The sequence below is a fragment of the Sus scrofa genome, chromosome 15 (genome assembly GCF_054392235.1).
Source record: "Sus scrofa isolate SSC_HxYL_T2T_F1_AM1 chromosome 15, Sscrofa_HxYL_maternal_Yorkshire_Landrace_v2.0, whole genome shotgun sequence".
Lineage (NCBI taxonomy): Eukaryota > Metazoa > Chordata > Mammalia > Artiodactyla > Suidae > Sus > Sus scrofa.
This window is the reverse complement of record NC_139397.1, coordinates 51,060,057-51,073,044: the sequence shown is the minus strand read 5'-3', so window position 1 is coordinate 51,073,044 and position 12,988 is coordinate 51,060,057. Positions and strand designations below refer to the sequence as shown.

The 12,988-nt window shown below is 38.1% G+C and overlaps 1 protein-coding gene across 6 annotated transcripts in view; it reads left to right on the top strand.

Annotated features, from left to right (window-relative positions):
• LOC146395835 (uncharacterized) overlaps window positions 1-12,988 on the top strand; it is an 811,516-nt gene that overhangs the window by 48,423 nt on the left and 750,105 nt on the right. Inside the window, exon 2 of one of the 6 annotated variants that reach the window (XM_084999814.1) lies at window positions 4,826-4,860. The exons of the other annotated variants lie outside the window; for them this stretch is intronic. The gene's annotated coding sequence lies outside the window, so the exon portion shown is untranslated. The remainder of the gene's footprint in view (window positions 1-4,825; window positions 4,861-12,988) is intronic. 6 annotated transcript variants of the gene reach the window in all.

Genomic DNA, 12,988 nt, shown 5'->3' with positions numbered 1-12,988 from the left:
AAAAACAGAAGAAATCAGTTATATAAATGGGGCATCCTGTTGTAGGGTTTTCCTCCTTGGATAGTTTTTTGTATCCAATGTTTGTTTTATTTATGCCACCTTGAAATATGTCCTTTGTGATGCTGTTTCTTTCTTGCCTTTTGAATTAAAAAAATGAGTTTTTCTATGAAACATCTGTTAACCATAGACATTATAATTCCATTGTCTTGAACAGACAATAGGAATCTCATTGAATGAGAACTATTTATGAATTTTTCAGATGACCATGACAGTATAGGCACAAACTACCATGTTATGACAAGACACCTTAAATGGGGGTAGACTAAAAATACCTTAGTGTCTGAACTAGCTGACCTACAGGTGCAATGGCAAGGCTGTATTTGGACTCTCAAAATGTAAGAGATTGTGAGAGTCCTTTATTAGCGTTTTTAACAAATACCTAATGAATATCTGTTGCATGTAATGCATGGTGTTAATTGTTGTGGAGGATACAAACTAAATCAGAAGAAGGACCTAAATTTATAAATTTCGAATATAAAATTCAATGTTACTTTTCTCTATAGCAGAAATTGACAGAACATTGTAAATCAACTCTAATAAAATTTTTTAAAAGATTCAAGAGGATAAATATAACATCAACAAGCAATTCTCTAGATATTAAAAGAAAAAAAAACTTAACTCCATCACTAATATAAGAAAGGCCCCAGGCTGGAGGAGCTATTTCTACAGCTAGGTCATGAAACACAGTTTGCTTTAACCCCAGTGTAGATGGACACATCCTGTTATACAGCCTTGTTTTCAGTGGTTTAGATTTATTTTTTAAAATAGAATCCATCCTAATCAGATGTTCCTATGCAACTCTTCCTGGAACTCAATCTGATTTCCTCAAGGAGTCTGTCTGTGTCATCTCCTCAAACAAGACACTCATTCCTGCATGGACCTTCCCTTCTATCTGGAACATGCTTTCCTGAGGAGGTCAGAGTCTGCTGCACAGCCTCTGGAAGAACGCGGTAGTGTTATCAATTTCATCTTTTATTTGTTCTTCAAATGACTTGGCACCAGTCTTGAATACCATAATGTGCTTTGACAGGAGGCCGTACATGAAGAAAACACTTAGAGGCTAGAGCCTTTGTAGGCACTGTGACAGGTTGGCTTTTGTTGACAGTGGAGAAGGCATTTGTCAAAATCAATTTTATGATTTACTGCAGAAATGAAATAATCTCCTGTAAGAATTTCACCAGGAACATTACTAGCTGATGTGGGTACTTCAGAACTCAGGAAGTAAATGGATTATTATATGCTAATTAAGTTCCATCAACGACATTAAAAAGCAGTAAAAAAAAAAAAGGCAAGAGGATACTCTTTATAAGTTAATCATTTTGTTTGGAATATCTTCATTTATTAATCAGGTTAAAGCTGCTTCACAAACTAGAAATATCCCTGTTGTAAGATACTTAACATTTTTCACAGTTTTCATTAGAATCAAATTAGGAGGTAAAGAGTATACATCTTGCTAAAAAGTCATTTATTCTAGATGCAGTAGACATATGGAGGAAGGTATCCATTTCAAAAATAGGATACTGTGTGTAAATTTCATTCGAACAGTTAATACTGTAACTCTTTTCCCTGTCTTGTTTCAACAAAACTGTGTCATTGAGGAAAATGTTCTTTGAATACTTTGCTTACCCTTTTAGCATCAGTTAATTTGACCTATTATTTCTATTTCATCTCCTTCTCATAATCTTTTCCTTTTGATAAATACAGTTATAAGTAGTATAATGGAAATTAAAGTTGGATTTCTATGATAACTTATTCAACATCAATACTCTTTCATGTGAATTTCAAGTAAATGTGACAAATTATCTACATAAAGCAATCACCCTTTTCAAAAGTATGCTCTTTTGCATCTTTTGTTATTGGCTAATGTGCTTGTTAAGTTTGTTATTTAAATTTATCATATGAGCTGTCAACATGTTGGTTAATGAAGCAAGTGTTTTCTGTCCAGAGAAAATGAATGCCTATCCTTTGATTAGCTGTTATTTTAAAATGTGCTGATAAAAGCAAGTTAGTTATTATTAAATTGGCTAATCTGCATGTAACTAACTTTTAAAAGAAAATTAAACTATATATACATATTTACAAATATGACTAAGACTCGATATCTAATTCAAGCCATCATCTAAAAAATCAGTGGGTGGGAGTTTTTTAGACTGATAAACATAATGGAAATTCAAATCCCTTGAAAATATTTAAGGACATAGTAATGAGGTCCTAAAAATCTCAATTTTAAATATTGAAAATTCTCTGGGATTGGACATCTTTTGGGTTTTATATGTTCACCCATGAATAAGATTAATGAAGTTTTATTCTTTCATTTGAACTTACACTTAACATTTCAGTGCTTCTGTTAAATTGAACCTCAGCTTGGGGGTAATCTTTTTTTCTGGCTGGTGGCTTTTAGCATTACTACATTCAAAGACTGGTACTTCTAATTTAGATATAATGATCTGTGAATTTTTAAAAAATTTCTTTGGAATATAGTTGATTTACAATGTTGTGTTTGAGGTGTATAGCACAGTGATTAAGTTAAATGTACATTATATTAATTTAATAATATCAATTAATTATGTTAACTGTTACTATGTTAATATATAATTAATTATATTATTAATTCATTAATAATATATTATTTTCCAGATTCTTTTCCATTGTAGCTTATTAGAAGATATTGAATATTGTTCCCTATTCTATAGTTTATGCCCTTGTTGTTTATTCTGTGAATTTTTAAAAAATTCGTAATTGGCAAATCAAAAGTACATTTTAATTGAAACATTTTCCTAAAATTCTTGATTCAACTAATATTATGTTGAAATGCCAGCTGACACCAATAAGAGCAATAGCCACTGACAAGTAAATATACCTACCCTCTAAGCTGACATGATTTTCCTAAGATGAGTGATGGTAGGAATTGCTCCATATAATTAAGGCCAATCAATCGAGGTCATATGTGGGGATCCTGGAGATGAACATGTCAGCAGAGTGAAGGACAGTAGGAGTACAGTGTAGAAATTGAAACTCAAGGAAGAAAACCAGCACAAGGAGAACACAGTTTGAGGTCTTGAAGACCAGAGCAAGGTGTGGAGAGGAATGCCAGGTTCCCAGTTTGGGAATCCAAGGACAGACGATGGAATGAATATGGGCCATTGAACCACTCTGAAGTACTGTGCCCTTTCCACGGCCTCTGGTTCCTACATGGTCCCAGCTGGGCCAGGCACTCACCACAATTATGAAGCTGCCCTTCTGTTGACTCAAGTAGATGTTGGCAATGGGACAGGGCAGAGGGTACAGCTTTGGGTGTGGCTGTGAGTGTTGTCAAACAGGAAGTGTGTGCATGTAGTTCAGGCTGGGGTTGGGGAGGGAGGGTGTGTTAGGTGCCAAAGAAGGAAATAGGTGGGTAGTTAGACATGAGCAGAGTATACAAAGGGGCCAAATACTTGGCCCTCAAGAAAAAGAGGGGGGGATGTGGGACTTCAAGCCCCCTCCAAGGAGATAGAACGCAAAGCCTCTGGCTAAGAAAGACCAGACCCTTACCGCCCCACCCATTTAATTGTAATGCCCCCTCCCCTCCTTGAGCAACTGGGCCTACTCCTTTCTACTTCCTACTAGGAAAAGTATGTGGCCCACTCTTCATCCCTCCCCTGTAGAACCCTTATATGCCCCCAACCAACCAACAAGTGTATCGTAAGACCCCTCTTTCCTTAACCAATCAGCAGGTCAGCAGGTGTTGGTAAGACCTTTCCTCTCCCTGGGATATAAAGATAGATGTGACCATTTGCTCAGGGTCAGCTCTCCCTGATTATCAGGAGGTCATCCCACTGTGCCAGCAGTGTTTCTAATCTCAATAAACTCCTCTATCCCTTCACCTCACTGCTGGAAAATTCTTTTTCTAACCGAGGCCCAGACCACAACACTAGGGTTCTCCAGAGAAACAGGATTAATAGGGTGTGTTTATAAATGCCAATTCCTTATAATAAGTCATATGTATATATATGATTTATATAATATATAATCATTGATATCTTTTACATGTAAAATCATCTTATGATATAAATCATATTTATATCTAAATATCTATATTAAAAATATTATTACAGGAGTTGCTGCTGTGGCACAGTGGGTTAAGAATCTGACTGCAGAGGCTTGGGTCACTAAGGAGTCTCAGGTTTGATCTCCGGACTGGAGATTTATTTGCTGTTATTTTCAGCATCTGCTATTCCCTTCCTCATGTGCTGACATTTAAGCAATCTAGCCTTTGATGTCACATGAGATCTTGATGCCATAGTCCCTAAATTCTGCCCCTAAATCTTCTCAACTATGATGTATATGAAAACTTTCATGACTGAAACTTACTGATTCTATATTTATAACCAGGGACCTGCTACCCATTTCATAAGGTAATTGTGAAGATACAATGAGATTTAAGAAAAAAAGTATTTTTAACTGTGAAGCACTCTGCAAAGATAAAGTATTAATAGTTGCAAATAGTCCTTTGGTACTGCGGTGTCATCCCACTGAGCTTTAGGAATGAGGTACTTCAGTGATTTAAATGTAATTTAAATTCATCCCACATCTGGAGAAACATACTGTGATTTCAAAATCTTCCTAGAACATAACCTTAACTATGTTATTTCTTTGATTAGAAATCTTCCATGTTCACTCATTAAATCTACACTAATGAAATGAAATATGCTGTTTCTAAGAATGTGTATCAGCATAGTACAGTAATAAATATTCTGCAGGTAAAGGATGACTTTTTTTTTGGCAGACCCAATGTGTATGCAGATCCAGAAGCCCAGAAGAGTAAGTAAACATGAAACACCCACCAGTTTAAAGCAGCCCAGGAAGGAGAGAGAAGTCTTCTTACAGAGGGACCATCATATTAATACTATGAGTCAAGAAGGATGTTGTCATTGGTATTATCTATTTCCTATTAGCACTGTTTGCTAATTGTTTTTTTTTCTCTCTGCAGCATATAAGTGTGAGGAAAGGAAGATGATTTCATTTTCATACTTCTTACTAATGATGCTGACATTTATTTGAATTGGCATTCTTTTATTTTTCTAAATTTGATGTGAGCTTCTTTTCTCCTATTCTTCTGTAGCTGTGGATTCGTTTATGTTGTGATTAACATAATATTTAGCATGGTTTGTGGGTAGAGAGTCTCAAAGGCTCTTCTTCAGGGATTAAGAAGATGGCAAACAAAGGGATAATGCTGAGTTTAGCTGCTTTGCAAATGATTTCACGTGGTCCCCCAAGGTAAAGGCTTGGTGTGTAGAAAAATGGCTACAGCAGTGTGGTGTAATGCGGGCATTCTACTCTGAGTGCACCATAAAAAGGAGGCTGCAGTCAGCTTTCCAAAGTTTCCAGAGAAGTCAGGAAGGGAAAGGGGACAGAAGGAGGAAGACAGGATGGGGGTGGACTGTATAAAAAAAAATGCATGTATGTGTGAGTGAATGCACGAATGACTGAATGAGTAGGTGACTATGTAAGTGAATGAATGGACAAATAAATCGTGGAGCAAATGACAGCCAGACAAATAGGAGCTGAAACACCAAGAGACTAAAATAGTTTGAAGGACATGGGTTTATATGAAGAAAGTAGTTCAAGTTTTGATTGCTTTAAAACTCTGAAGCACACAAAAAGTCAGAGGTAGATGAACACAGCTGTTAATTGTTTCTAGAATAGTAGCCATGACAGCATTTATCTCCATTAATTCCAGTATTTCTTCATATTGTACTTCGATGTTTTTTCAGTTTATTCATTTAATTATCAGTATACATTAAGCATCAACTCTGTGTGGGCTTCCTGGGAACCTCAGCTGATATCACATGAACACATCAGAACTGAGTGACTCAAAACGTCTTGTTTAACAGTGACTATGGAATCACCATAAACTCCACTACTCTGAGCATTATACATTTAGGAAGAAGGCAAAATGTACTGATTTGTGACCTTCACCCCAGCCTTCATAAATCAATACCTTATCATCTGTTTGTGCTAATCAGTGCTCTTTTGCTACCTGTTGTGTTTCCTAAATCATACACCTGATGGATGTGTGGTGATGGATCAACAGGGGGAACTTGCCTAACAAGTCATGCTGTTTTCCCTATTATATATCTCTTAACCCCTTTATGATATTGTCTCCCTGATGGTGTTGTAAGTCATTTCTCTTTTGTACAGGCTCTTCATATGTTTCAGGGACAGCCCAATACATTTTTAGTTGTCCCCCCCCCCAAAAAAAAAGAAACAAACCCACCAACCCCTTCCAGGGTCTGTGTCTGAGTCCCTGAAGGAGCTGTGTTAATGACTAAAAGTGGTCAAGGCTACCCTTGTAGGTCATGGTAAATATCAACTCTAAAATATGCAGCTTAGGTACCAGGAATTCCAGCCATGTCTCAGCAACTCTCATTCCCCAATTCATCATTTTCAGTGAGAAAGTCTAAAGCAGGTCAGAGATTCCATCATTTATCAGCACTTTGACTTACAGACGCATGTGAATGAGGAGTGCACATGTTCAGCCCATTTTTCTTGTGACATTTCGCTGGGGACATTTTCAGATAAGTTTTTTGAGGAACAGTCTAACTTCACCCCAGGTTCTTGGACAGCCTGATAGACTCCAGGGTAGAAATTATACTGACTTGTTTATTTGCTTATTTGCTATTTTATTGCCTACCCTTTTTTTTTTTTCTTTCTCAGACTAATTTCTTCCCCCACAAGAGCAGTGGTTGTGTCATATAATCAATTTAGACTTTCCACTTTTACTTCCCTTTCATATATTTTATACATTTTCAAGGAATATATTTGCTCTTAATTTTCTTCTCATTTCATCTACTTGTCCAAAAAATATTCATTAAGCAGCTACAAAATGCCAAACATGGTACCATATGATGGAGATGAGCATGGCCCCTGGGCTAGGGATTTGTTTTAGGGAAAACCACCACATTTGCAGTGATAGAGCTATGGCTGTTATTTTGTGAATTAAAAAATTGCACTTTGGGACTTCATAAACTTTGCTCTGAATAGTGTCCCATCAAGGCTTGTGGGGAATTCTTCAACTGTATCTTCTTTTCAATGCACATATGTTATCATTTGCTATAGTTGGAAACCTATTTTTGTCTCAACTGCTGAAGCCGTAGCAGGAGACCGGGTCTGCCATTGGCCTTGTGGTTTTTCATCTGTGTCCGGGCTTCAAGGGCTCTGGGGGTTTTCCTGAGTGTTTTGCTCTAGAAGGGCTTCCAGAATTCCTTTTGGTAAAATAGTAAGAAATATATATGTCTCTGCTCCCAGTTTCTGCTAATATTTGGTCTTTGACTCTGGTTCCTGAGACAGAGATCCTAAAACCTTTGTGATTTTCTGAGCAGAGGGGGTTACAGGATCATCTTACAAGTGCTTCTGATTCCCTTGGAATGTCCTGGGTGAGTAGAAGAATCCTTTGTTCTAATGAGCTGACTCTTGGGCTGTCACAGGAAAGGTCAAGTATGATCAGAATTTTAGAACTTGTCATCTCACCCCTGTCCTTTGGAGAGTAGAAAGGGGCTGGAGATTGAGTTAATAATCAATCACGAAAAAGTGATAAAGCCTTCCAAAAACTGGATTCGAAGTCCCAGGAGCTTTTGCATTGGTGAACACATCCGTGTCCTGGGAAGATGGTGCACCATGCATCCAGGGGAACAAGAGCTCGTGCACCCTGGACCCTTCCAGACCTTACCCTATGCCCCTTCATCCAGCTATTATCTGTAGTCTTTGGCATAGCCTTTATTATACAATAAACTGGTAAGCCTAAGTAGTATTTCCCTTAGTTCTGTGAGCCATCCTAGCAAATTATTGAAGCCAAGGAGGGGATTGTGAGATTTAGAGCTAGTCAGTCAGAAGTACCTGATAACCTCAAGTGGGAGAACCCATGCCCCTATCTGGTGGGGTCTGTTGTCAAGCCCAGATAGACAGTGCCAGAACTGAGTGGAGTGTGGAATGCCCAGCTTGTATCTGGAGGGCTGGAAAATTGGTAGGTATGGGGAAAAGCCACACATCCAGTCACAGAAGTGTTCTGGGTGAGCAGTAGAGAAGAGAGCTTTTTCTTTTCACCTCTGAATAACCCAACTATTAGATATTTATATATTCCTGTTCTGTGTAGTACATTTCTGAACAACAAAAAACTACACTACAAAAAAAAAATGGTTTTGAGAACTACTTAACTGATATAATACCATCGCTTTGGACATGTTGAAAGGAGGTTGCAAAGATGGAGGGACTCAGTGGTGGCTGAGCCAGGGCTGGCAGATATGCCCTGATGCTCTGTCACCTGCTGTTTTCATCCACCTGCACAATCTCTCTTCAACCCACCAACTTGGTGAGTGTTACTTCTGTTTTTTTGACACTGTGCAAGTCAAAATCAGAATCCCCAGGTAGCCCCAGATAATTTTGAATCATCACTGTGGGTGATTTTCACACAGAAGTTTGAAAGCTGTGGACAGAGATTGGGTTTGAAGATAAAGGTTTTTGTGAATGTACTCCCCACCCTCACAGGACCACCTTTCATCACTTCTCAAGTTGGGCTGGCTGTGTGATAGTTGTCCAAAGCATCAGCTTTTTCTCACTCCGAGAGCTCCTCTGTGGGAGGCTTTCTTCCTGTTTGTCCCATCCCTGGGGAATGCTGGCCTGGCGTCCCAGAGTGGCCCCCAGCCACCCTGTTCACTGTTCTTCCAGCAGCCCTGCACCTGAGGACTTTGTGCTCCCCAGGTCTCTGCTTGCATTTCTCCCATTGCATGTGATATCTGATTTAGTCCTCCACTGAAATTTGAGCTCCCTGAGAGTGGAGACTGTGCTTGTCTTTGTTTTCCCAGAAAAAAACAAAAGTGCTTGACTCTTGGCTCTTGAATGGATTAGTGAATAAATGAATGAATACATACATAAATGAATGACTGTATGGACTAAATTTTCTTTTCACTATTTGCCGTGTTATAGTGAACACATCATTTAACTGTTTGATACTGCTTCCTTATCTTAAAAATGAATGTTTTGGAGTTCCCGTCGTGGTGCAGTAGAGCAAATCCACCTAGGAACCATGGGGCTGTGGGTTCGATCCCTGGCCTTGCTCAGTGGGTTGAGGATCCAGCATTGCCGTGAGCCGTGGTGTAGGTTGCAGATGCCTCTGGGATCTAGCATTGCTGTGGCTGTGGTGTAGGCAGCTGTAGCTCCAGCTGGACCCTAGCCTGTTCAATTGCAACCACCCCTTCCGAATAACCTAATTTAAAAATGAGCAAAGGATGACCTAAATAGATATTTCTCCAAAGAAGACATAGGAAAGAACAACAAGTAGGTAAAAAGATGCTCAACATCACTAATCATCAGGGAAATGAAAAATAAAGGCACAATGAGATAGCATCTCTTGCTTGTGAGAAAGGCCATCATCAAGACAAGGGAAGGAGTGTTGGTGAGGACGTGGGGAAAAGGGAACCGTTGGGCACTGACTGTGGGAACAGAAATTGGTACAGCAACTATGGAAAAGAGCATGAGTTTCCTCAAAAAAACTAAAACTAGAGCTACAACATGATCCAGCAGTTTCACTTCTGGAAATATAGCCAAAGGAAACAAAAACACTAACTTGAAAAAATATCTGCACACAATGGAATATTATTCAGCCATAAACAAACAAGAAAACCCTTCCATTTGCAACAAAATGGATGGGCCTTGAAGGCATCAGGCTAAGTGAATTAAGTCAGAAAAGAAAGACAGATACTTTACCATTTCTCTTAAGTGTGGAATCTTATAAAAAATAAACCAAATTATTCCTCAGTAAAACTGGAATAAAAAGAATGTTTAAAATTTGTTACAATGACCAAATGAGGAAAATATTATATTAACATTATACTTTTTTCTCATTTGGTCAGTGTGACAAAGTTAATAAATTTATATATAAATATCTCTTTAATGTATGTTTATATCTTATAAATATATTTATTAAAACATTTTATGTATTTATTTTGTCTATAAATTATATTTATAGAATACATATAAATACATATATAAATATTTTATGTATTTGTTTACAAAGCACTGTCACAATATTCTCATTTTGTCATTGTAATATATATTGCATATATATTATACACACATAATTATATGTGTGTGTGTTTCTTTTTAGTCCATTTCTATACCATAACATATTCAAAGAAGACAAAGAAAATAGTAAACCGCCAATCTGTTAACCAAGCAAGAAAAAGAAAAGAAAGTATTCATAACAGCAATTTCTCAAATATTTCTCTTCTTTCCATGCCAACAACTGATTATGCTAATTCCCTTCTTTCTCATTGGTCTCCTCAACTTCTGGATGAATTAAACCTTTCTCCAGAAACTCTGTACCTTTCAGAGTAAATCAACCTGACTTGTGAGTGTCTGGTTTTTCCTCTGTATTTGTTGTGCCGGTTTTTCATACCAAGCAGCAAAGGCAGCTCTCTGCAGTGGGCAGCGGGAGGGAGGCTGAGATGATGTAGCCTGGTTTATACCAAAGCACCTCACCCAGACACAGGCAGGAAGCCATCCCTGTGTTTGTTATTACTTATCTCCTACTGTTTTCTGAGCCTTGTTAGATCTATGGCTGGAAAATTTAAATAATAATCTTGTATTCATGATTCATGTTGGAATGTGAAGAATGGGGCATTGACAAAGCAAATGCAATGATTAGGGAGGTGTACCTTTTAACTGGGAACCTGTGTGTGTGTGAAAGGAATTTGTTGTTTTGAATAGGTAGTGCACACACTTGTTTAAAAATCAACATGATGTAGCAAGTTGTAATGTCATTTTTCCCATTTCATGCCTAAGAGACACTGTACTATAAACACAATTCTGCCCTTTTTGTCATCTCACTATATGAAGATTTCCTTCGTTCCTTTTTTAGCAGCGTAGTGTTGCCTTTTTACTTTTTGTGTGTCATCTCATGCATTGTATCCAATCTTCTGCTATTATGCCTGGCTGTGTCCTGCACAGCATATTCACTATCTGAAAATGCCTTTTTCTAACTGGCAACTTTGAACAAGAAATGATTTCCTTATAATTTTGTTCTCTCCCTTTCCTATTTTTTTTTTTCTTTTCCCATCTTGTTCAGCAAACTCTAGTGATACAATTTAATCAAGCCCTAAAAATGCCCTACAATTCTGGTTTTCTGAGAGCATTTAACACTTCAATTGTGCTTCTTTCTGACCACAGGTGTGAATGTCTGTCTATCTCCCTTTTCTCAGTCTCTCCCCTTCCATGTACTCTTTTATTGAATGAATCCTTACTGTTCTACCTTGTATCCAGGCTAATGGAAATGACAAGATTCTTATTTTCTTGGATACTCTTTGAGTCATCATATTGACTCCCTCCCTGATTTTCCTAAACTCATCAAGAATAAGAACATTTAATCATAAGAGTGCATTGACTTTTTCTGCATTATATTGACCAATATCTACCCATAAAAATTGAGTCCATAAACTCTGACTAGTGTTAGTCAATTTTCTTTTGGTTCACTTACAAAATTTTATAGCCTTATGCTGGGTACCCAGTGGAAAGAAAAAGAAAATAAAGAACCATTGTTTGGAATTCCTGTCATGGCTCAGTGGTTACAAACCTGACTGGATCCATGATCTCTGGCCTTGCTTAGTGGGTTAAGGATCCAGCATTGCTGTGAGCTGTGGTGTAGGTTGCAGACAAGCCCTGCTCTCTGCACCTATAGAGAGTTTGGTACCATTTGCTCCTACAATGAATGGTCTTTGCTTTGAAAAATCACTAACATAATGACAGTGCAGAGAAAGTTTGGGAAACATGAAGGTAGAAGAGAGTCATAACATCCCTCTAGCCTCACATTTTCTTCATTAAACCTTCCTTTTTGTTAGTGGACCTTCCTCTGCAATCACTTTCCTCCTTTCTAAGGAACATTCTTTAGAATTTCCTTTGGTGAAATTTCTGTTTTCTTTTTTTTTTATTTTGGCCTGAAGTTGGCCTTATCTGCTTTGAAAAACAAACAAAGGGATGTTTGTTTATTTGTTGATTTATTTATTTTTGCTTTTATAGGGTTGCATCGTGGCATATGGAGGTTCCCAGCCTAGGGGTCGAATTGGAACTACAGCTTCCGGCTTACACCACAGCAACAACAGCAACGCAGGATCCAAGCTTCATCTGTGACCTACACCACAGCTTCATGGCAACACCACATCCCTGACTCACTTAGTGAGGCCAGGGATGGAACCTGCATCCTCATGGGTACTAGTTGGATTTGCTTCCACTTCACCACCATGGGAACTTAGTGTATTGAATTACTGGTTGTTGGTCACGAGGGTTAATGTTTTGTGTCAACTTGACTGGACTAAGGGATGGCCAGAGATTATTTGAATGCTTTGGATACCCAAACAATATTTCTGTGTGTGGGGGGGGGATGTTTCTGGAACATCATCTAGTTCAGTGAGGGCTTGAAGAGAACAGAACAGGAGAGGAAGGATAAATCCACCCTTCCTTGAGCTCAGACACCCATCCACTCCTGCGCTGAGAAAGCAGAACTCCTGGTTCTTAAATTTCAGACTCAGACTTAATGTCACACTGATTTCCCTGGTTCACCAGCTTCCAGCTATAGGCAAGATACAGAACATTTCCACCATCCCCCAAGGATTCCTGTGTCTCTTTGCAGCCCATCCTTCCTCTGTGCTGGGCTCCAGGCAACCACAGATGAGCTTTTTGTCAAAATATATTAGGTTGAATAATGTATGATTCCATTTATATAATAAAATGCATTCTTTTATGTCTATTTTTGCTCAGCATAAGTGATTTAATATTTATCCTTATTGTTATGTGTATCTTGTTATTCATACATTTGTATGAATGTACCTGCCAATATATGTTTGGATTAGTTCCAGGTCCTGTTTACCATGCATAAAGATGTGATGAATGTTTGTCTACA